Source organism: Sphaeramia orbicularis, chromosome 9 (assembly GCF_902148855.1).
Source record: "Sphaeramia orbicularis chromosome 9, fSphaOr1.1, whole genome shotgun sequence".
Lineage (NCBI taxonomy): Eukaryota > Metazoa > Chordata > Actinopteri > Kurtiformes > Apogonidae > Sphaeramia > Sphaeramia orbicularis.
In genome coordinates this window covers 45,426,428-45,448,714 of record NC_043965.1, presented here as the reverse complement: position 1 = coordinate 45,448,714, position 22,287 = coordinate 45,426,428, and the positions used below count along the sequence as shown (strand labels likewise).

The 22,287-nt window shown below is 35.8% G+C and overlaps 1 protein-coding gene across 4 annotated transcripts in view; it reads left to right on the top strand.

The window, feature by feature from the left end:
* Positions 1-22,287, top strand: part of tncb (tenascin Cb) — a 188,957-nt gene that overhangs the window by 44,144 nt on the left and 122,526 nt on the right. The gene's annotated exons all lie outside the window — the stretch shown is intronic.

Here is a 22,287-nt window from a genome sequence, read left to right as displayed (position 1 = left end):
ACTTTATAATAAGTTCACACTATGAAGCATTAGTTAAGCATGAACAAATACTGAATTCATCATTTATAAAGCATATTTCTGACATGAATACTCATTCATATATGGTTTATAAGCACAGTTATAAATGTTTTACTCATCATTAATAAGAAAATTAGTTAAGTATTAACAAATTCTGAATTCATCATTTATAAAGCATATTTCTGACATGAATACTCATTAATATGGTTTATAAGCACAGTTATAGATGTTTTACTCATCATTGATAAAAACATTATTTATGGATTAACAAGTACTGAATTCATCATTTATAAAGCATGTTTCTGACATGAATACTCATATTAATATATGGTTTATAAGCGCAGTTATAAATATTTTGCTCATCATTAATACGAGCATTAGTTCAGCATTAACAAATACTGAATTCATCATTTATAAAGCACATTTCTGACAGGTATACTCATTAATAGTGTATGGTTTTGACCAACTCTATATGTAAAGTGTCATGAGAAAACTTTTGCTATGATTTGGCGCTATATAAATAAAATTTGATTTAATATATGGTTTAAAAGCACAGTTATAAATGTTTTACTCATCATTAATAAGAATATTAGTTATGGAGTAACAAATACTGAATTCATCATTTATAAAGCATATTTCTGACATGAATACTCATTAATATATGGTTTATAAGCACAGTTATAAATGTTTTACTCATCATTCATAAGCTCATCTACAATGTGCTTAATGATTGTATTTTCATACTTTATAAATTATGGGTTCAGCGTTTAAAAATGTCATATTGCGTCACTTACAAACAAGTTATGCTGTGCATTTATGCTTGCACATGCACTATTCAGACATGTACTAATGGTTAGTGAATATGTTAGTGTGTATTTTGTACTAACTCACATATTTCTTTTCCAATAGATGTCCTATAAACAGTTATTAATACAGGGATTCATTATTTCAGGTAGTTATAAAACACTTACTACTCATTAAGTAAGTCTATGGTGTGAGCTCATCTAAAGTGTGCACTATCTATGACATATAAAGCATTTACAAATGAGATTTAAAGGTTGGCAATGCCAAAAGACTCACAAAAGTTTCAGTTTTTCTAACAAAGGGAAGACAGCACATGGGATTATTAAACAAACTGCATGATTGAATGATGAATGATTATGAATGAATGATGAGTAAAACATTTATAACTGTGCTTATAAACCATATACTAATGAGTAGTCATGTCAGAAATATGCTTTATAAATAATGAATTCAGTATTTGTTAATGCTTAACTAATGCTTCATAGTGTGTATTTATTATAAAGTGTTACTGATTTATCTTGATTCTTTTTTTTTTCCTAAAGTGATCGGTGAGGATATGAAGTCTGGGATGGGGTTTGTATGGGCTGACAGAGTCCATGAGCCGCTGGGTGCCTTCAGTCTTTTACATTCACATCAGTGTCTCTTATAAATCCCTGATACAAGAGCTGAACCCGGTCTCGTTCATCCTCACAAAGCTCGGGCCAAACCTGTGAATCTGTATACGAGCACTCCCTGTCCTGCTGGGAAACAGGCAGAAGGATGAGCTTTTCTGTGGTACAGACTAGGGATGGAACGATAACCGGCATAATGATAAACCACGGTAAAATTCCCAACGGGTAGTATTACCGTTTAAATTCTAATTATCATGATAACCGTGTTTGATTGATTGACACACTTTTAGGGGAAAAAACCCTGTGTAAAGATCTGCTTTTATGTCAAATATTTGAGTATAGTTTTAATTTATTACAATTTTGATTTTATATACCTAATATTTGGAACCAATATTCACTTTTAAAGTCTTTGAAAAGATTCGTTAAGCATCTGTGTGTAATTTATGCAATAAATTATATACATTTTTCAAATTGGATTTTATGTATTTTTTTTGTGTTTTCTGGCCTTTTGTGTTTTTATAGTAGGTTAAAGTGAAAAAAATAATAGGCAGATGACATAGATCACAGGTGTCAAACATGCGGCCCGGGGGCCAAATCTGGTCCGCCAAAGGTTCCATTCTGACCCCGCAGGATGAAAGTGCAAAAATTAACCTGAAAAGTCAAGACTGTCAAAATCATTTTGGTTCAGGTTCCACATACAGACCAATGTGATCTACAGTAAAAATAACAACACAATAACCCAAAAATAATGACAAGTAAGAATTTTCTTTGTGCAAAATTATATGGAAAAAATTTACAATTTACATTTACATTTACAAAACTGTTCTTTCACAGTAAAATGCAAATAAATACATAAATAAAAACAAAGATCAACAACCCGAAATGTGCAATTTGAACAATATTCTGCCTGTTACTAAATGTTTTGTGCATTTATGGACCCACTGTGATCTGCAGTTGTGTTAATAATAAGAGATGGAATATTGTAGAAATTGTTCAAATTGTAGTTCCAAACTCCAAAATTTTCACAATATTCTGCCTGTTACCAAATGTTTATGGAACACTGTGTGTAATGTACATGTATAAATAATAAGTCAAGGCATAATTTTGTTATAATTACACTAATTTTTCAAATGAAATTTCTGTTTTTTCAGGTTATTCACATCTTTTTTGTAAAATGTAAATATTTTCATAATTTAATTGGGGTTTTTGTGCTAAAACAAAAAGAAAAACTTGGATTTGTCATTATTTATAGGTTATTAAGTCATTATTTTATTTTACTGATCTGGCCCGCTTGAGATCAAATTGGGCTAAATATGGCCCCTGAACCAAAATGAGTTTGACACCTCTAATACAGATGAAGTTGTGCTGAAAGAAAAGATCCCAAACATGGGTATAGTAAATATTTGTTTATACAGTATATAAAGGCAAAATCAAAAGTACTGAAAACCAGCCAAAATAGGCTCAGACCACTAAGGGTTAATATTTGAATGTTTCTTCCAACAGAAGGTACATTATGCCTATTATTTTACTTGTTTGTTTGGTTTTTAAATAAAACATGGTTAAATTAATTTTAGATGTGTGTATTAGTACTTTTTGAACATTTTGAGCACAGTTTCAATAATACAGCGATAATAATGATAACCATAATAATTTTGGTCACAATAACCGCAATCAGAAATTCTCATATGGTTACATCCCTAGTGCAGACCCACAGATCCTGATGTATGACCAGATTTGTGCTGGGATAGTAGAAAGGTCCAGGGCCACAGCAGAGAAGATCGAGGTCACTGTGCCTTGTTTTATTGCACACACAGCTCTCAGGCCTCTCTTTGTAACTCAGTGGCTGCATCTTGGAGCAAATGAGCACCCAAGAGGGGTTTCCTCTGGTGTGAACATGTGTTTTCTAATAGTTATACACTGTTCGCATGAAGCTTTCATACTGGAATACAGGACATCGCATATGTGGCTGAGGCACTGGAACGTCAGGGGATTTATTCTATACGTGCACATACGTTTCATTTGTCTTTGGTTTCTAGGTCTTGGTAATAACTCTGATAAAACAACATTTTAAGTTGCTGGCTACGACATACAACGCTTACATATTAGAAGACAAAGCATAAGCTATAGTTTCTGACATGCTTGATGTTCACATGACCTACGGGCACATGGTCTAGAGAGGAGGGGTCTCTAGAGTCTCCTATAAGAAAAAATCTGCTGTTTATAAAGAGTATCTTCAATGGACCAGTCAGGTTTTTTATATGTACACTGAACAAAAATATAAACACACCACTTTTGTTTTTGCTCCCATTTGTCATGAGCTGAACTCAAAGATCTAAAACTTTTTCTGTGTACACACAAGGTTTATTTCTCTCAAATATTGATCACAAATCTGTCTAAATTTGTGTTAGTGAACACTTCTCCTTTGCTGAGATAATCCATCCACCTCACAGGTGTGGCAGATCAAGATGCTGATTAGACAGCATGATTTTTGCACAGGTGTGACTTAGGCTGGCCACAATAAAAGGCCACTCCAAAATGTGCAGTTTTATCACACAGCACAATACCACAGATGTCACAAGTTTTGAGGGAATATGCAACTGGCATGCTGACTTCAGGAATCTCCACCAGAGCTTTTGCCTGTGAATTGAATGTTCATTTCTCTACCATAAGCCATCTCCAAAGCTGTTTCAGAGAATTCATGAAGAAGACTGTGCGAGGAAAATGGTGGTCACACCAAATACTGACTGGTTTTCTGACCCCCCTGGTCCACCCAATACTGTAAAAGTGCACATTTTAGAGTGGCCTTTTATTGTGGCCAGCCTAAGTCACACCTGCGCAATAATCCTGCTGTCTAATCAGCATCTTGATATGCCACACCTGTGAGGTGGATGGATTATCTCAGCAAAGGACAAAGGAGAAGTGCTCACTAACACAGATTTAGACAAATTTATGAACAATATTTGAGAGAAATAGGCCTTTTGTGTACATAGAAAAAGTTTTAGATCTTTGAGTTCAGCTCATGAAAAATGGGAGAAAAAACAAAAGTGGTGCGTTTATATTTTTGTTCAGTGTATATATATAACCAAAGTAGGTCATTTCATTTTCAAGTAACTGTACAGATGGTGACGTAGGATAAATAAACTGGGGGAATTAATATTTGGTAAATATATAAGAGGTACACTTGCTTAGTATATAGTTTAATTTTATGATAACATTTAAGTAATATATCTATTACATTTTAATTATTGTCAGAATAGATGATATGCTGAATACTGAATGAAAATTTAATGTGAAAATGACAGATATTTTACTAATTTCAACAACAATGATTTCAATGATTTTTTCAACATAAATTCTGCTAAATTTGTCATACTTCCTTTTAAGGATGATGATTACATTTTTGTATAATTTTCATTTCTTGAAAAATGAATTAAAAGAAACAAATTTGCTCAAGTAAATTTATTTAGATTTTACCAACGGATTTCAGAAAGATAGACATAGTTAACCTAATAGATTTGAGTCAGAAAATTGGGTTCCATTTTAATGTCTTTGGTTTCAATGATTTTTTAGATTTCCAGCTAATTTTACCTTTTTTTCTACATAATACCCTCATTATGCTACATTTAATTGTCTAAATGTAACTATACTTTGTTTAATAGTAATGATGATGATGATGATGTTGCTTGTTTTTTGTTGTTTAAAAAAATACATTAAAATTTCTGAGGTAAATTCCATTGGATTTACAAAAAGATTTCAGAGAGTTAGAAATATCCAGACTTGATAACTAAATGCATTATGTGAAAAATGTTTTGAGAATACATTTAACTAAACTTTATATATTTTCATTGTTTTCTGAACTTCTACATCTGAAATCTACCCAATAACATTAGATATCACTTTGTTACCAACCAACATTAAAAAAAATAAAGTCTTACAGTGTGATAAGCAAGAAATATAATAATGTAGAAAACATAAACAAGCAGAAAACACTTGTCAACTGTAATTAAAACATACTGTAATACTCTGAAACATCTGTTTTAATTGTAGTAGAAAACAAAATGATCACACACCATAAACTCTGTACTCTCTGACATGTTACTTGTGTAGGTGGTTGGACAGGTTATGGGTGGCAAAGCATCTAAATGATGCCAAATATTGCATTAAAGTATGTGATTTGTGACACTATGGCCCAATCCTGAATCCTTGGCCCCTCCCCCTTACCCCTCCCTCTCCATTTTGTGCGTTCATGTGAAGGAGTAGGGGTGTGCCAATTCTCAGTAAATCGGAGGGGGAGGGCTGTTTGGCCCTCGAAACAGAGATTTTTCAGGACCACACTACAAACAGAGGGGTAAGGGCGTCTCAAAAATCACTTTTCTCTTCAGATCACGGTGTTATTTAAACCAGTTAATCTCCAACATGATAATAGCCCCCCAAAAAAGATTTCAGCAAAATCTGTAAACATTTGCCTGTTTTTTACCGTTTTTATATTTTGGATTTTATGTGTTTTCTTACTTGCTGTTTTTAATCACCTTTTACATGTTTCTTTTATAATGTTTTAAATGTGTTTCTTTTTCCCTTGTCGTTTTATTTCAATGTCCTGTGTGAAGCACTTTGAATTGCCTTGTTGCTGAAATGTGCTATACAAATAAACTTGCCTTGCCTTGCCTATAGCAGCATCGATGATGGCTGATTATGTAACATTAGGGTGGTCCAACAATCATGGTAAAAAATAAAGTTTCAGATAACCTCAATTAGAACCCTGCATTAGGTTTTGACTTTCAAAAGATGATTTAGGAAAAAATTTGGAAGAAAAAAGAGATGTTTTAGAGGTTGCACAAGTTGCTGGAAGTTTCCTGGAAACTGACTAATTGTGCATTTTCAGCAAAGCTGAGCTGACCTGCTAAGAGAAGCAGCAGTACTATCAAAACCAAGGTTTGAGTGCTTCATCTAGCAATATATGTATGAAGTAAGGCCGCCCACATCTGTGGTACTTGAGTGAAGAATTGGTTGTCCTGGCATTCTTGGACTCCAGTGTGACACAAGAGCAGAAGCAGCTGATGGTTCACAACATGATGGAAAATGAAGGTTCTTTCGGTTCCACTAAAGCGTTGTGATGCCCTGAACCAAGCAGATTATGAAGGGAAGCAGGTCAGTGATTTTGTCACCACCAGCACCATGCGTTTGTTTGAAACTTTGGATCTGCCACAAACATTCTTCAGAATTCCTCCAGAAGACTGGGCTGATGATGCAGACTTTCAGAAGGCTGATCAAATTGTGCATTCCAGAAAAGTTGTCAATGATGTTGCTGAAAGACGGGTGGAGCTTATTCAAGACTTCAACTGTAGCCGAACAAAGAATGAAGATCACAAACAGTACTGGCTCCAAGTTGTCAAAGAACACAGGAACATTTTTTGTAATTTCAATAAAGCAACAGTGGTTGCTGGACTTTCTAAGTAACATTTTTATGCGAGTTGCAGTTTGATTTTGAGAATAAAATTGCAAATTATTCTAATATGCCTTATTAATTTGGCTAGTTATGTTATAGTGCATAGAGCAATCTTCATGTGTCTTGTGCAACCTCTAAATATTAATTGATTTGCATAAAATCTGGACCAAAGTAATTTGGCCAGATATGGAACCAAATGCAGGGTTCTAATCCATGAAAAAAAACACCCTTTGTAACATGTCTGGAAGAGTTGTCTCATGTCATAGGGGAATTTTTCAACCCCTGCCCCTTGCAACACCATTTCAAGGGGTAGCGCCAAGTGCAAGGGCCAAGGGGTAGGGGGTAGGGGGTAGGGGTAAGGGGTGATTGGGATTGGGTCAATGAATGAGCATAATATGAAATACTAATATACAGTATATCTTCACTAGACACAGCTCTGTCTGGGACTATATTTCCTTTCATACCATTAACTAAAGTTGAACTTCTGGTGTAGAATTTAAAGAGTATAGATAAATGAGAGCTACACTAATTGCATTACATAGGAATTGCAGGTTCCAGCCTTTTTAAAGTTAAATGTACACAGCTGGGATACCTTAGAAACATCTGCATCATTTATCCTACTTCTTCTTCTTCTTTTAATTGGGCTGTTTCAAGTTTTCTAATGTATAACCACATGGGAACTCTTCAAATAAGCAATCTTTTTTATGTTTATTGGTCTACATTCATGTATCTGTAGATTCTGCTGCAGAAAAGTTGAGAAGGCCAACTACGGAACATATTTTTCCTATCAATATTAATAATGTGCACCATTCTGGTAGACTTTCTCACACTTTCTACACTTCTTCACAAGTATACTTTGAAAACACTGAAATATATGCCATGTATTTCTTCATATTTACATTCCTACTATACAGAACTTGACCTCTTTAAGATGCATACGGGAATTCTCAGAAGGAAATATGAGTATCAGAGGAGGCAGAGCCAACATGACCTATTTCAGCTGAGATGCTCTATATCAGTCAGATGCAGTATATAAAAAAAAATAACAACTAAGAGATATATAACAGATGGCCACGTTGTTGGTTTATGACTAGCTACCCTCCGATAGCCCCTCGAATTTGTCACAATGAGCTGTTTCAGGTTGGAGCTGGTCATACATATGAGAAAGCAGACTTCACCTGCAGTAAATTGTCAGTTGTGTCAGAAGTGGCTGCAGCCCTCTGCTAACCGCTGGGATCCTCAGGGATGGCTCAGACTTTACAGGCTTGCCAAGGCATGTATGTGTGTGCGTATGTACTGTAATTAAGTGTCCAGTGTACTTTGAAGAGGCCACAGCAAACAGATGAAGCTGAGGATGTCACAGTGGAAGGTCAACAGTCGGATCTGTAAGTTCACTTTACACTGACTGTCAGTTGTCAGTTGTTTAGTCATGGAATACACTGGAATTTATGTGATACATATTTACTTTCACATGTCTACATCAAATTTTCTTTCTTTCTTTCTTTCTTTCTTTCTTTCTTTCTTTCTTTCTTTCTTTCTTTCTTTCTTTCAATTTTACTGAATTTCTTTTTAGTTTTGGAGGTGACCCATCAGTCTATTAACATTTGCATGCTGTTCCAGCAACATTTCAGCCATTATAAGTAAATGGGGGGAAAAAAAAAAAAAAGATTTTATAAATTCATTTAAAAAAAAAAAGAACTTTGACCTACTTTACAATATGGAAAGTTAAAGTTTTTTTTTTTTTTTTTTTTTTCCTTTTTACGATTGTGTTCTTACTATTGTGTTTTACTACTGTTGTTTTGAAGTTTGTGGATACTGCTGGAACCTGTAAATTTCCCTATGGGATGAACAAAGTATCTATCTATCTATCTATCTATCTATCTATCTATCTATCTATCTATCTATCTATCTATCTATCTATCTATCTATCTATCTATCTATCTATCTATCTATCTATCTATCTATCTATCTATCTATCTATCTATCTATCTACTGTTCCCAAAATGTAATGGCAATGGGGCGAAGTCAAGGTAACGTTAACATCTGGTCAAAAAAATTAAATTACAATAATCTACACTAAACTTATATTTTTGGGTAGGTAATTACTTATATTTTCAGGAAAATGTATTTTGAAATGAGAAAAAATGTGTGAAAAAAAAATTTGAGGAGTTTTATGAGTGTGAATATTAGGAAACTGACATTTTTCTGCTGTCATTCTGGGTTCATTTTATAAATAATATTAAATAAACTAAATTTATTCCAAATACATTGATATTTGACTATTATATTATTTATGTCATATTCTAAATGCACAATGTTTAAAATGAATAAATGCATATATCTATGCAAAATACATTTGAATATAATGTTAATATTATTTGTATGTTGTAAATATTGTAAAAAAAAAAAAAAAAAAAAAAGTAGATGATATTGATATTTGAAATAAAAAAAAATGTTTGATTTGATATTTACTTTTGTTATCCATCTGTGATGTTGCCATTTGTCAAAACTCTTGCTATTTAGGTATGATCAAATATTTTTTTCCTCTAACCAATTATTAGGTTGTAAAATAGAGGCTTTAAGATATACACTGAATACATTTTAGGATGAAAATGTCATAGGAGCTTCACTTTTGAACTTTGTAATTCTTGTAAAAAAAAAAAAAAAAAAAATAGATGTAAATTTTTTGTACATCTGTGACGCAGTAGTTTTTGATATTTTTCGTTTAAAAATATGTGAAACTCGATTTTGCCCTTTGAGTACATTTAAGATAGCATTTAGACCTTTTACAATTATGTGTAATATTTGTCTTAAACTTGTCTGGTTCAAAAGTTATGAATCAAAAAGTAGTGGGATGTCCATCTGTGACGGCCTTGACCTGGCCAAAGTTGGTGATACAATGACCAAAAGTCGCAACATTTGTTCAATAAAAGTACCAAATATTTTAACCTCAGCTCATTCTTCAGAAAAGTAGAATGGGTCCATCATAAATCAGCAGTCACCACATGCTGTCCTTCAGATTATTGTTTTTAATTAGTCTTAATTTAGGAATCCTTCATTATATAAAACTGAGAAACACAAACTCTCAGCTGGTCTACTATCGATGCTGTGACAAGATGTCAGTTTGGCACAATGTGATTAGTCTGTGCCTTCATTTGTGATGTGAAAACTCTTAATAATCGACCTTGATAGTTTGAAAAAAGCAAATAAACTGCAGAAACAATACAGGCACCTGTGTGTATAAGCCTTTAAGGTGCAACCAGGATTATTTTAGCCAATAAACTTATTATAAATCTTGACTCAAATGTGAGTTAATTGGTTGAAGACAACTGGGCATTTGAGCTGTAAATGTCTGATTGATTGATTGATTGATTGATTGTTTGATTGATTGGTTGATTGATTGGTTGATTGATTGATTGATTGATTGATTGATATACATAGATCAGAGGTCTCAAACATATGGCCCGGGGGCCAAATGTGGCCCGCCAAATGTTCCAATGCGGCCTGTGGGATGAATTCGCAAAGCGCAAAAATTCTGCAGTCAAGGCTGTGGAACTCATTTTGAGGTTCCACATACAGAACTATATGATCTACAGTAAAATAATAGTATAATAAGCTACAAAAAATAATGACTCCATATTTTCTTCTCAGTTTGATTTGAAAAAAATATTATACTATGCCTATAAACAATGACAACTTCAAATGTTTGTCTTTGTTTTACTGCAAAAAATAACATTAAATTATGAAAATATTTACATTTACAAACTATCCGGTAACAATAAAATGTGAATAACCTGAACAAACATGAACAACCTGAAATGTCTAAAGAAAATTAAGCACAATTTTTGCAATTTTCTGCCTGTTACCAAGGGTTTAGTGCCTTTGTAGATAGATCCATAATGCACATGTAGAAATGATAAGTTGAGGCATAATATTGTTAAGATTGCACTTATTTTTCTAAAGAAATTTCATTTTTTTTTAGGTTATTCACATCTTTTTTGTTTGGATAGTTTATAAAAGTAAGTATTTTCATAATTTAATGGGGTTTTTTGAACTAAAACAAAGACAAAAATTTGGAGTTGTCATTATTTATAGGTTATTATTTTACTGGTCCGGCCCAGTTGAGATCAAATCAGGCTGAATGTGGCCCCTGAAAGAAAATGAGTTTGAGAGCCCTGATGTAGATGATCATAAACACCTCAATTTGAAGTTGAGGGGTATTATATCAACAAAGAAAACTGAAGAAAAAATTAAATTTTTAGTAAAATAAGTAAGTAGTAAATCAGTAACTGAACATAAAACAAGTGTGTCCATTCACATTCATTTATTAAACTCCATGGGTTTAACTGGTGAATCATTGTTGTAGAAGATGACAGTGTTTCCATGGTAACCACGGAGCCTCTGAACATCCAAGTGGGTCATATCTGATGACCATGAAAAGACGACAAACTGTATTTTACCTGAATTATTTACATGTATTGATAGGATTAGTGGATCAACAGGTATTAAACCGTTTAGATCAGTAGATGGTTTTGGTCGGCAGCGGCTGTTTGCGTTCATATTTCATTTCATTTCATTTATTTGGATCTCCATTAACTTTGGCTTAGGCCATCGTTATTCTTCCTGGAGTCCACACCCAACACGATTGTCTTCATACTGCAATACACAAGAGCGTGTCCATTGACTGTCATTTATAACTTCCTTATGAGTTAACATGTTTTGGTTGTTTTTCAGTAAACAAGCTTTTTTCATGACGGCTCAACTGTAGTTGTGGTTAATCAGCTTCATTAGCAAGAGTGTAAAATTAGAGCTTGATGAAAGTTACCCTTTTACTTAGCATTAGCTTAGCTTTAACCCCTTGAGCTCCGGTTGGTTCACCCCTTCTGGCCCCAAAAAGCCAACAAGATGTCTACTAAATCAAAAAGTACCTCAAAATGCAGATCTGAAATCACTGGATGACATCACGGTTCCATAGATTATACCACAGGTGTCAAACACGTGGCCCGGGGACCAAATTTGGCCTGCCAAAGGGTCCAATCCGGCCCGTGGGATGAATTTGTGAAATGCAAAAATTACACTGAAGAGATCAACAATTAATGGTGACAAAATCATTTTCATTCAGGTTCCACATACAGACACATACAGTCCAATTAGATTTCAAGTGGGTCAGAACCAGTAAAATATTATCATAATAACTTATAAATAATGACAACCCCAAATTTTCTCTTTGTTTTTTGGTGTAAAAAAGGGAAATTACATGAAAATGTTTACATTACCAAACTATACTTTTACAAAAAATGTGAATAACCTGAACAAATATGAACAAAGGTAAATGTAAATGAAAAGTAAATGCAATTTTACCAATATTCTGCCTGTTACTAAATGTTTTGTGTGATTGTAATGAACATGTGTAAATGATAAACTGATAAACCGAGGCATAATATTGTTAAAATTGCACTTGTTTTTCTCAAGACAATTCAAGTTGTTCATGTTATTCAGATTTTAAAGGTAACTTTGTAGATGTAATCCTGACCATAACATAATTTTACTTTTTTCACTGTTATTATTTTACTGGTCCGGCCCACTTGAGATCAAACTGGGCTGAGTGTGGCCCCTGAACTAAAATGAGTTTGACGCCCCTGGATTATACTAAAACAATGATGAGAGAGAGTTCAATCATTTCTTCTGTAAAAGTTGCAAAAACTGTGGAAACTGACCCTCAAATGCTGACTTTAAAGAACTGTAGGGAGAGGGGCTGCAGATGGTTTTTGGAAATGACTATCTTCTTTTTTTTTATGTGTCTGAACTCAGTATTTCTGTCTTCATCTAAGCATTCTGGATGTTGTCATGACAATGCAGCCTTTCATAGAATCTGCACAGTTTATTAACTATCCATTATTAAGTACTTACAGTATAAAGGTGATTGACTTTTTTCCCACTTAGATGCAATCAGCCTCATATAGCTGCTGGTATGACTTTTTTTTTTTTTTTTAACCTACTCAATATCTGGAATGGCTTGGTTGATCCATTTGAATAAGTGCTGGACGTAAAGGAGCCATACTTCCTCTGGTGCTCTGAGTGGCAATTACCCAGCAGGCTCTCTGCTCTCACACTGAAGCTGCCTCTGTAATTATAGGCTGCTGGTACTGAGCTTCGCCTCTCAGCAGACCAGACTTGTGTAAGCAACATAGATATGCACACACGTAGGCAGAAGTCCATGCACGCACACACAGAGTTGAGGAATTTGCAGAACATATCATGCACATGCTCACACACTGGTAATGTATGTTAGTTGTGAATGTGAACATACAGGAGAAAAAACATGGCTGAGACTGATGAGTGGTGTGTGTATTCAGACAGCAGCAGCAGCACATGTTACACATACATATGGAAGCCATTACATTCCCCTGCTACTGTTCCAAAGAGTGCATCTTGGCAGTGTGTGATTATTACCCTGAACGAGTAGCACAGAAACCTTCAGCTATTCTCTCTGTTCCTTCCCGGCTGCTTTCGCTGTGTTTCGGGCTGACAGTGCTGGTGGCATACAGATGTGCACAGTACGTAGCTGCTGAGATCCAGGTCAGACAAGGGTGAACCTAAGCAGAATAAAACAACACAATTTTTTTTTTCTTTTTTTTTGTACAGGGCATATTCAATGAAGGCAAATACAGCACTGGCATATCTTACAGAGAATATCAACCTTATATAACCGCATGAGAATCTGGTGTTTTAAGATAGGGCTCTAGAAGCTTCTGCAGTCTTTTTGCTTCTTTTTTAGTTGATGTTGTTCACTGTGAGACTTTGGGCAAATGATTTCCAATGTGGTGATACATTTGGTTGCAGCTCCGAAGTTGTGGTCTTATGTTGCTATGTGAGGACGGAAGATGGCTTTGTTGTCGGGAACTTGCAACCTTCTATTTCTTTTTTTTTTTTTTGTATAGGAACAGCTACCATCATATCCGAGAAAATGAGAAAAACATCAAAAAAATGTATAAAAACTGTAGAAACAAGAACCAGATCTGGACCAAATATGTTATAAACCTGCCTTGTTATAAATGTACTGTATATATTAAGAAGTCCATGCACACACACACCTGGACCTGCTGCTGTGGTCCTACCTCTGTCCTGCGTTCGTTGTCATCACTCACTCAACCATATAGTTGTGATAGTGCTTATCATATGGTTCTGTTGATGGTAGAGGTTTCTAACAGTTGTAGTAACTCCCCCTCTCAACACCTCCCTGGAATTCTCATCCACAGCGGTAGTCGAGTGTAAGACTGAACGTCAGAGTGGACCAACTAGAACCAACCTGAGGTCCAGTGACTTGGTCTAAGTATTGTGGACTGCTGATTCCAGCATCCATACTCCATTTTTAGTAGTGGCGTTAACTGTCATGGACATTTGTTCTGGTTGTTGGTGGCAGGGTTATTATCGTTAACGAAAACTAACGAAATGACGAAAACTCGAATTGTAGAAACATTTTCGGTAACTGAAATAAATAAAAACTATAATTAAAAGAAAAAAACGATAACGAACTGAAACTGTATTGTGTGTTTACAAAACTAACTAAAACCTATAAAAATTATGGATAAAATTCCCTTCGTTTTTGTCTTTTGTCAATGTTGTATTGATATGTAATCGATTTATTTCGCTCTAGCAATTTTAGGTGCTGGCACCAAATGATATTTAACAGTCCATCACTTGTGGTCACTTTTCATCTACAGTCGTCTTCTGGTCCCCACTCTACCTGGAAACATGAAGACTAAAGTTGGGAGAAAGCAGCAGAGTCCTGTCTGGGATTTATTTGAATATGGCGGAGAAGAAGATAAAAGATATAAAAAAAAACTAAAACTAAACTAAAACTAAGCATTTAGAAAATAAGAAAACTAATAAAAACTAGCAAACCTGCTCTAAAAACTAATTAAAATTAACTGAATTAGAGAAAAAAAAGTCAAAACTAAATAAAACTAAATTATAATGAAAAATCCAGAACTATTAGAACCTTGGTTGGTGGTTGTGCCAGCACCAGCTGATCTACTTTTTGATAGTTCTAGTTCAGTTATCTGTGCATCAACTGCATCCACGTATCTCCCCCTACTTCCCCCCTTTCTCCCCCTCTTCCCCAGTCTCTCTATCTCTATCTCTTTCTCTCCTCCTTTACCCTCTCTCTTTAACCCCAACTGGTCCATGCAGACGTCCGTCCTCCAAGAGTCTGGGTCTGTCCAGGGTTCTGCCTGTTAAAAGGAAGTTTTTCCTTCCACTGTCACCAGTCAGTAGTGTTTACTCCTGGAGGATTCTGTTGGGTTTCTGTAAACTGACTTGAGTGTCTGGTTCCAACCGGCTCTATATATGTAAAGTGTCATGAGATGACTTTTGTTATGATTTGGCTCTATATATTTGATTTTTGATTTGATTAAATAACAGGAACATACAAACATACAGACCTAACTAAAAGACTAGAACAAGGGTAGTGACCAAAGGGAAAGGACCTCAGCTGCAATATGAAGTCAATGCAGATGTATCTTAAAATAACACCATGGGAGTTTTGATTGCAGGGTCCTCCTAAAGTCAAGAAACAGGATTGTCTTTAACAACTGTTGTAAAATCTCTATCTCGGTAATACTCGCGCATTTGTTGACAAGCTGTTGATGTCTGCAAACTTCCTGAGGCAAGACAGGAGACATTCTGATAGAAATTTACTAAGGTCTTCCTCAGCGAGACATGATTAAAATCACACAATATAAAGTTCGCAGCCTCCAGTGAGATAGTCTGCAATCTCTGTACAATATCAAATACAGTGCAGGAGGCAGAATCGGCATGAAAGTGAAACTTAAGATGCGTTACTAATTCCTCTAAGTCTCCTGCTGTTGTGAAGCTCATTTACCTTTTCCCTACCTCCTGAAACTTTGCAAACTTGGCAGGATGTTTGTTTTTTTTCCAGTTGTAGGGGGGTTTGAACCTGGAGGTTTGCTCCCCCCCATAGAACTGGAGAGGGAACTCCCAGGGCAAGTTAAAATGCCACAGACAAAAGTTCAGTGTCTGGTGAACAGATTTGTTCTCTGATAATAACAGAGCTGCAGTATTGTTCATTAATATACAGACATACTCCACCTCCCAGTGTTTTAACCAGTACTTCAGTATTGTGGTCCAGTTGGAAGGGGGTCCCGAAGCCATCAATGGTGAGATTGGAGTTGTGGTCCTGGGACTCATTTCTGCACTAGCTCGTTAAATCGTTAAGCCCAGCACAACGCAAAATGCCTCCATTTAACGTATTTTGCACTATCCCATTTCTGGGCTCGCTCTTTGTTCGTTAACGCAACGCAAAATGTGTTTGTGCATTAGTTCGTTAACCCCAATGCAGCGCAAAATGCGCTATCCTGTTTCTGGGCTAGTTGGTTAAAAGCGTGCACTGGCCCAGTTCCGCGCCACAGGGCTGATTTTAACACGGAATATAATACGCAAAATATTATTTACATTTGAAAAAGAAGATTTTTAACACAAGTTTGACAATATCTTTAATGATATCAGATTTTTCACATGGACATTTTGCACCAATAAAAACAAATTTACCATGTGAGGATTGATCTGCTCACTGAATTTTATTCTCTATCAATTTATGAATAAATATAGATTAGTTCAGGACAAAGTGTGGCTTTGAGAGATGAATGAATGAATGAATGAATGAATGAATGAGAACTGCATATGGGGGCAGAGCCAGTGAACTGGTGCCACACACACCAGCGGGTGTGTGTGTTTGTGGGTGGGGGTGGGGGGGCACATGCAGACAGCTGAGGGGGGCCATCTATAGTCAGATGAGGGTGAGGAGGTCCGTCCAGACAGGTGAGGGTAAGGGAGGAGGTCACAGATCTGGGTTCACAGGTATCCTATAATACTTCTTCATTCTAACCATAATGCTGCCAGACCAGATGACTGGAAACAATGGGAGCGGAGGCATTCTTCTGGGTTAAATAGTGAACACACTTGTTTAGCGCACCCTTGAATGCAAAGAGTGACCGAACGATGGCTAGTGAACGCAAAACACAGAAACGGATTTTGCGTTCGTTAGGTCTCTGCGTTCGCCGACCCATCGTTAACTCACTATTTGTGCTGAAGAGCACGCAAACAGCTGCGTTCACTATTTAACCCAGAAACGTGCCCCTGTTTGGTGAACCATATCTCGGGGAAAGCCATTACACAACTGTCCTTAAAATCCTTTTGGAAGCGAACATTTCCCTGGAGCTTGTGTCCTTTATTCCATAAAAATGAACATTAAAGGTCAAAAGCCGGTCACTGCATGTGCATGCATCCATCATTTACGTGATGTATTAGTGACATATACCAATAAAGCAGTCAAATTTTGTTGTTCTTTTTGTGTCAGAGACCAGACCCAAACTTAGAAGTTGCATAATACCAGTGCAGGCAATGCAGACACTCTGGAGTGACGCAGAAAGTATAATTGAACCTATTGTGAGTTGTCGTACCACCGAAACGACCTGGAAAATATAGTTTGAAGGCTGAAAAAGTCTGTGGTGTTACTTAAAAATGTAATGCCATTAACAGTCACTAGATGCTGCTCCAAAAAGCCCTGGCTGCCACTGACTTACATTCATGTTCTATCCAAAAATACTAAGTCAGTCATTTGGTTTTCTCCATGGGGCATTCTGGTGCCATTCATTTTAGTAGGTACCTCTAATAAATTCCCTTTAATTAGATTTGAGATTGAATAGAAGCATTGATATCAGCTGTGGTGAATTTTTGGATTAACAGGTTATTAGGACACCTTCCTGCATGTTGAGTTGTAGTTTCTTAGTTTCAGTTAAATTAATAAAAGAAACTTCTTTGATGGCAGACAACTCAACTGTAGTTGTGATTAATAATCTTTACAAACGCTAGAGTGGCTTTATCAGGTCAACTCTTGACGAAGTTTAGCTGTGGTTTAGTCAGTAAGGTAACATCCATGAACACACACAGATTGCTTCAAGCCTCCAATCCTCCGATCCTTTGTGTACCTGCAGCTCCACCCCTTTTGTCCAAATATGGTCACTTTTGGCTCCAAATTCAAAAACCCAACAACTATGATGAAACTGCTTTGACGTACTGGCGTCAAAATATCAGTTCAGAAACTAATGAGCAACTCCATCCATCCATCTTCGGCATTACAACATGTACATATTTAAGTTTTAATTCTTGCAAAATCAGTCACATTCATGGGGTCCTGCATCAATATATTGTTGTTTATTTGTCTTCATCTACATTATATAAAGACAACCCAGTGACTGTTATCATCATACAGTCTACTTATATCAAACTTCATAACACATACAAGTTTCTTAGTCTGATGTCATACATTCTGTATTTGCAGTAAAATACCATGAATAAAACATCTCACAGCCTGTACATCCTTCAAAACAAGGTTCTCACCTAGTTTTTATGTCTCCACATCAAACGTTTTGTTGCATTTTCTGTTGCACAAAAGTGAGAAGATGCAAAACAAATTGTTTGTGTTGAGGATCAGCTGAATCCTCACCCCCTTCTGCCCTAACCAATTAGATTATTATACAGTGACACAAACACCACTTTAATGAAGGATAGAAACCATGTTTTTAAGGAAGTGGATTTTATTTGTACCACTTGAACACATACAGTATAAACCATGACTTTCAAAATGCAGATGTTTTATTAATGTTTGATAATGAGTGTTACAAAAACACAAGTCTTGGACCCAAATGCACAAGACAGAGACAAAACGAGCTTAGTTTGAGTATTTATTAACTCAAAGAATAAAAGTTACAAAAAACCTCTTCACAATCGTGGAATCAAAAATGAACTCAAAAATATTCTCAGTCGAGGAATCAAAGTCTAACAAAAAATATCTTCACATTCATGGTATCAAAAAATAAACAAAAAGTCTTCTCTTACGAGGTATCAAAAAATCTAACTAAAAGTTCTTCACAAAACGTGGTTTCAAAAATTATCACAAAAATCTTCTTAGTTGAGGAATCAAAAAATATAACAAAAAGATCTTCACAAATGTGGACTCAATAAACTTACAAAGCAGCACAGGAGAATGTCGATGGAGATCTTGACTTGGCAAAGCATGGGAGACGCACTGACAACAGACACGAGGAGAGGAGGGTATATAAAGGGTAGAGAGGTAATGAGCCCCAGGTGAAGGCAATCGAGTGAATCAGGGAGGACGCAGACAAGACAGACACAGTGCACACAAACGAACAAAACCCCTCACCAAAATAAAACAGGAAATGAACGAAACCAACTAACATAAATTACTAGCACCGCTGAGGGCAGTGTGTCACAATGAGTAATAAGTAGTGCTGGGCAGCGATTAAAATTTTTAATTGCAGTTAATCGTGTGGTTCTCTGCGATTAGTCACGATTAATCACATAGTTATGGGGGGGGGGGGGGGGTTGCCGGCATTAACAGCGTGTATTGCCTTTAAGTGATATTTCAGACTTGAAGTACTCCGGTGATAAAAAAAAAAATAATTCCACATTGCAGTGCTTACAAACAATTTTGTCCTTCTCACCCCCACCATCTGAAGATATTTAAAATGAAAATGTCCATGGAAAAGACTGGTACTTTCCTCCATGTTTATGTCTACACCAGTTTATTTCCGGTTGTGAGTGATTGACTAATAAGTACTAATACTAATAAGCCCAATAATATGTGATGTTCAGTTGTTCAAAGCAAGCAAAGGGGGCCCTCTAGTGGTCGGAATAAATTGCACTAATGTATGTTTTGTCCTTGCGGTGTTACCGTAGCCAGTTCGGACATAAGAAGGAACTAACAGACACGTTTCTTTCATTCTGTTTGTATGGCCTCAAAAACGTTTGCCTGTGAGTATTTTATGTTCAGTTGTTGTAAGAATGAATAGTATAAAATATCTCTGATGTGAACCTTTGTTGCTGGATAAAAAGACGTTGTAAATCTTAAGTTAATCTGTAAATGCTAATTGTTAGCGTGTCTACAGATTTTCCCATTCAAGTTAGCATCGAGCTAGCGATCTTCTTCCCATTCATTTAAATATATAATGTCTTGTAAATGTACTAAGGCAATGAACATAACTGAGACATATTTCGTATGTGTGTTGCACTTTCACAATGAGTCTCAAGTAAAAGATTTGGACAGAAGTTTTTGGCATCCGGCTTTTCTTGGGAAACCTGTTGTCTATCTGCCGAGCTAATCGCTACACGCACACAAGCAGGGGCAGAAGAATATGAGTTAGAATAAAACGGCATTAAAGTGAGATTAAAAAAAAATTTAAAAATGTCGGCATTATTTAATAAATGCATTAACGCGGTAATAACTTACCCAGCCCTAGCAATAAGTCACAAATACAGTATTAAAGGGAACTATGAAGGAACAATAGGAAGTAAATACATGACTAAAAAATACTGATCCAATAAATTAACCTTGAAACATCTGTAAGTCATATGATAAACAATGCAAACAGATGTTGTATTTAGGGTTGTTTTTTGCTTAAAGGTCAGTATCATTACTCTGGATCAGGTAATGTCAGGCCTCAGGACTGAGTTTCCTGCTGGTTTTCATTGCAGTCATGTAATCAACGACTGATTTATGCCTGGAACGAAATGAATTACCTGGTGGGGTAGAAAATCAACAATACCACTGTGCAGAGTTAAGGCCCACTGCTGAGGATAAGGTCATTATTCAGTGTGTTGCTTATTAATGGCATGCATTTGTTGTCTTTTTGTCTTGACCAACAGGCCACTTTCTTAAGTTAACTTTGTTTTTAGAAATCCATCACAATAACAGAAATCCTGCGTACTTTTTCTTCAATCTCCATTAATTTGCCTGCATTAGAATTCAAGTAAACCTGCTATCATTACAGAAAAGCTCTGGGGTAAATTTGGATTTAATTCATGTTTGTGAGACATTTGCAAGGCTCCATAAGTGAGCGCAGCAGGGCTCCATAGATATTTCCTCTTTGTTTCAAATGGCTGACAGGTTGAGAGAATAAATAGAGCACACTCTACACCTCAGGAGATCGCTGAAGTCTCTGAAGCTAGTTTATCATTAATAAACACTTAGTAGTCCCCATTTCCTTCCATCCTTCCTTCAGTGCATCTGTACAGCACGAGAGGAGATGAATCATTAAGTGAATATTTTACAGATGAACATGCCTACAAGCTGAGAGAGAAAAGAGTGTGTTATGGATTATAACCTGCAAAGGTGGTCCACTGTAGCAAGTCTGTTCACCAATAGTCAAAGTAGGGCAAATATATTTAAATAGCACACTTTGTAATCAACTTGAGATGGAAAAAATATTAAGAACCAAAATCTATTCAAATGAAATGTAAGACTAGTGAATCCATGATGACAGTTGGTTTTTCAGAGTCAACATAAGACTTTACTTCCCATCTGCTTCAGCTAAATGACTGTAATCAAGTTCATATTGGTGTGAATCCTTTATTTCTCTTTATCAGGGATATTTTATGAGATGAAATGAAACAAGGTGAAGATACACTGCAAAAATCCAAATCTTACCAAGTGTGTTTTTTTCATTTCTAGTCAAAATATCTCATCACACTTAAAATAAGACATAATCACCTAAAGAGTAACTTGTAAGTGAGATATAAGAACTTATTTTTAGACAATAGATTTTGAAAATCTTATTTTAAGAAATCTTACAAAGATAATTTTCACTTGTTCCATTGGCAGATTTTTTGTTTTGCTTAATTCAAGCCAAAAAAAAAAAATCTGCCAATGCAACAAGTGAAAATTTTCTTGGTAAGATTTCTTAAAGTATGACACTCAAGATCTATTGTCGAAAAATAAGTTCTTATATCTCACTTACAAGTTACTCTTTAGGTGATTATGTCTTATTACCTCTGCCAAGGAGGTTATGCTTTGGATGAAAATTTCAGGAAATATTGATACTGGCACAAGGAACAAATGATAAAATTTTGGTGGTGATCGGGGGTGGGGGGGCCACTGATCTGCCTTGGCAGAGGTCTGCGCTCTACAAGTGCTTTTCTAGAAAAGAGAGTGCAGACCTCCGCCAAGGCAGATCAGTGGCCCCCCCACCCCCGATCACCACCAAAATTTAATCATTTGTTCCTTGTGCCTGTATCAACATTTCCTGAAATTTTCATCCAAATCTGTCTGTAACTTTTTGAGTTATTTTGCACACGGACAGACAGACAGACATCAGAGGGGCACTGATGTGCCTTCGTGGAGGTCTGCGCTCTCCGAGTGCTTCTAGTTTTAAGTGTGATGACATGTTTTGACTAAAAATGAGAAAAATACACTTCATAAGATTTTGTTTTTTTCCAGTGTAGGAGTCTAGTGGCTTTTAGTTTTAGTAGTGATGGCACTTAAGCAAGTTAATACTTAACGTCCAAGACTGTAGATGCAGTTTAAACTCT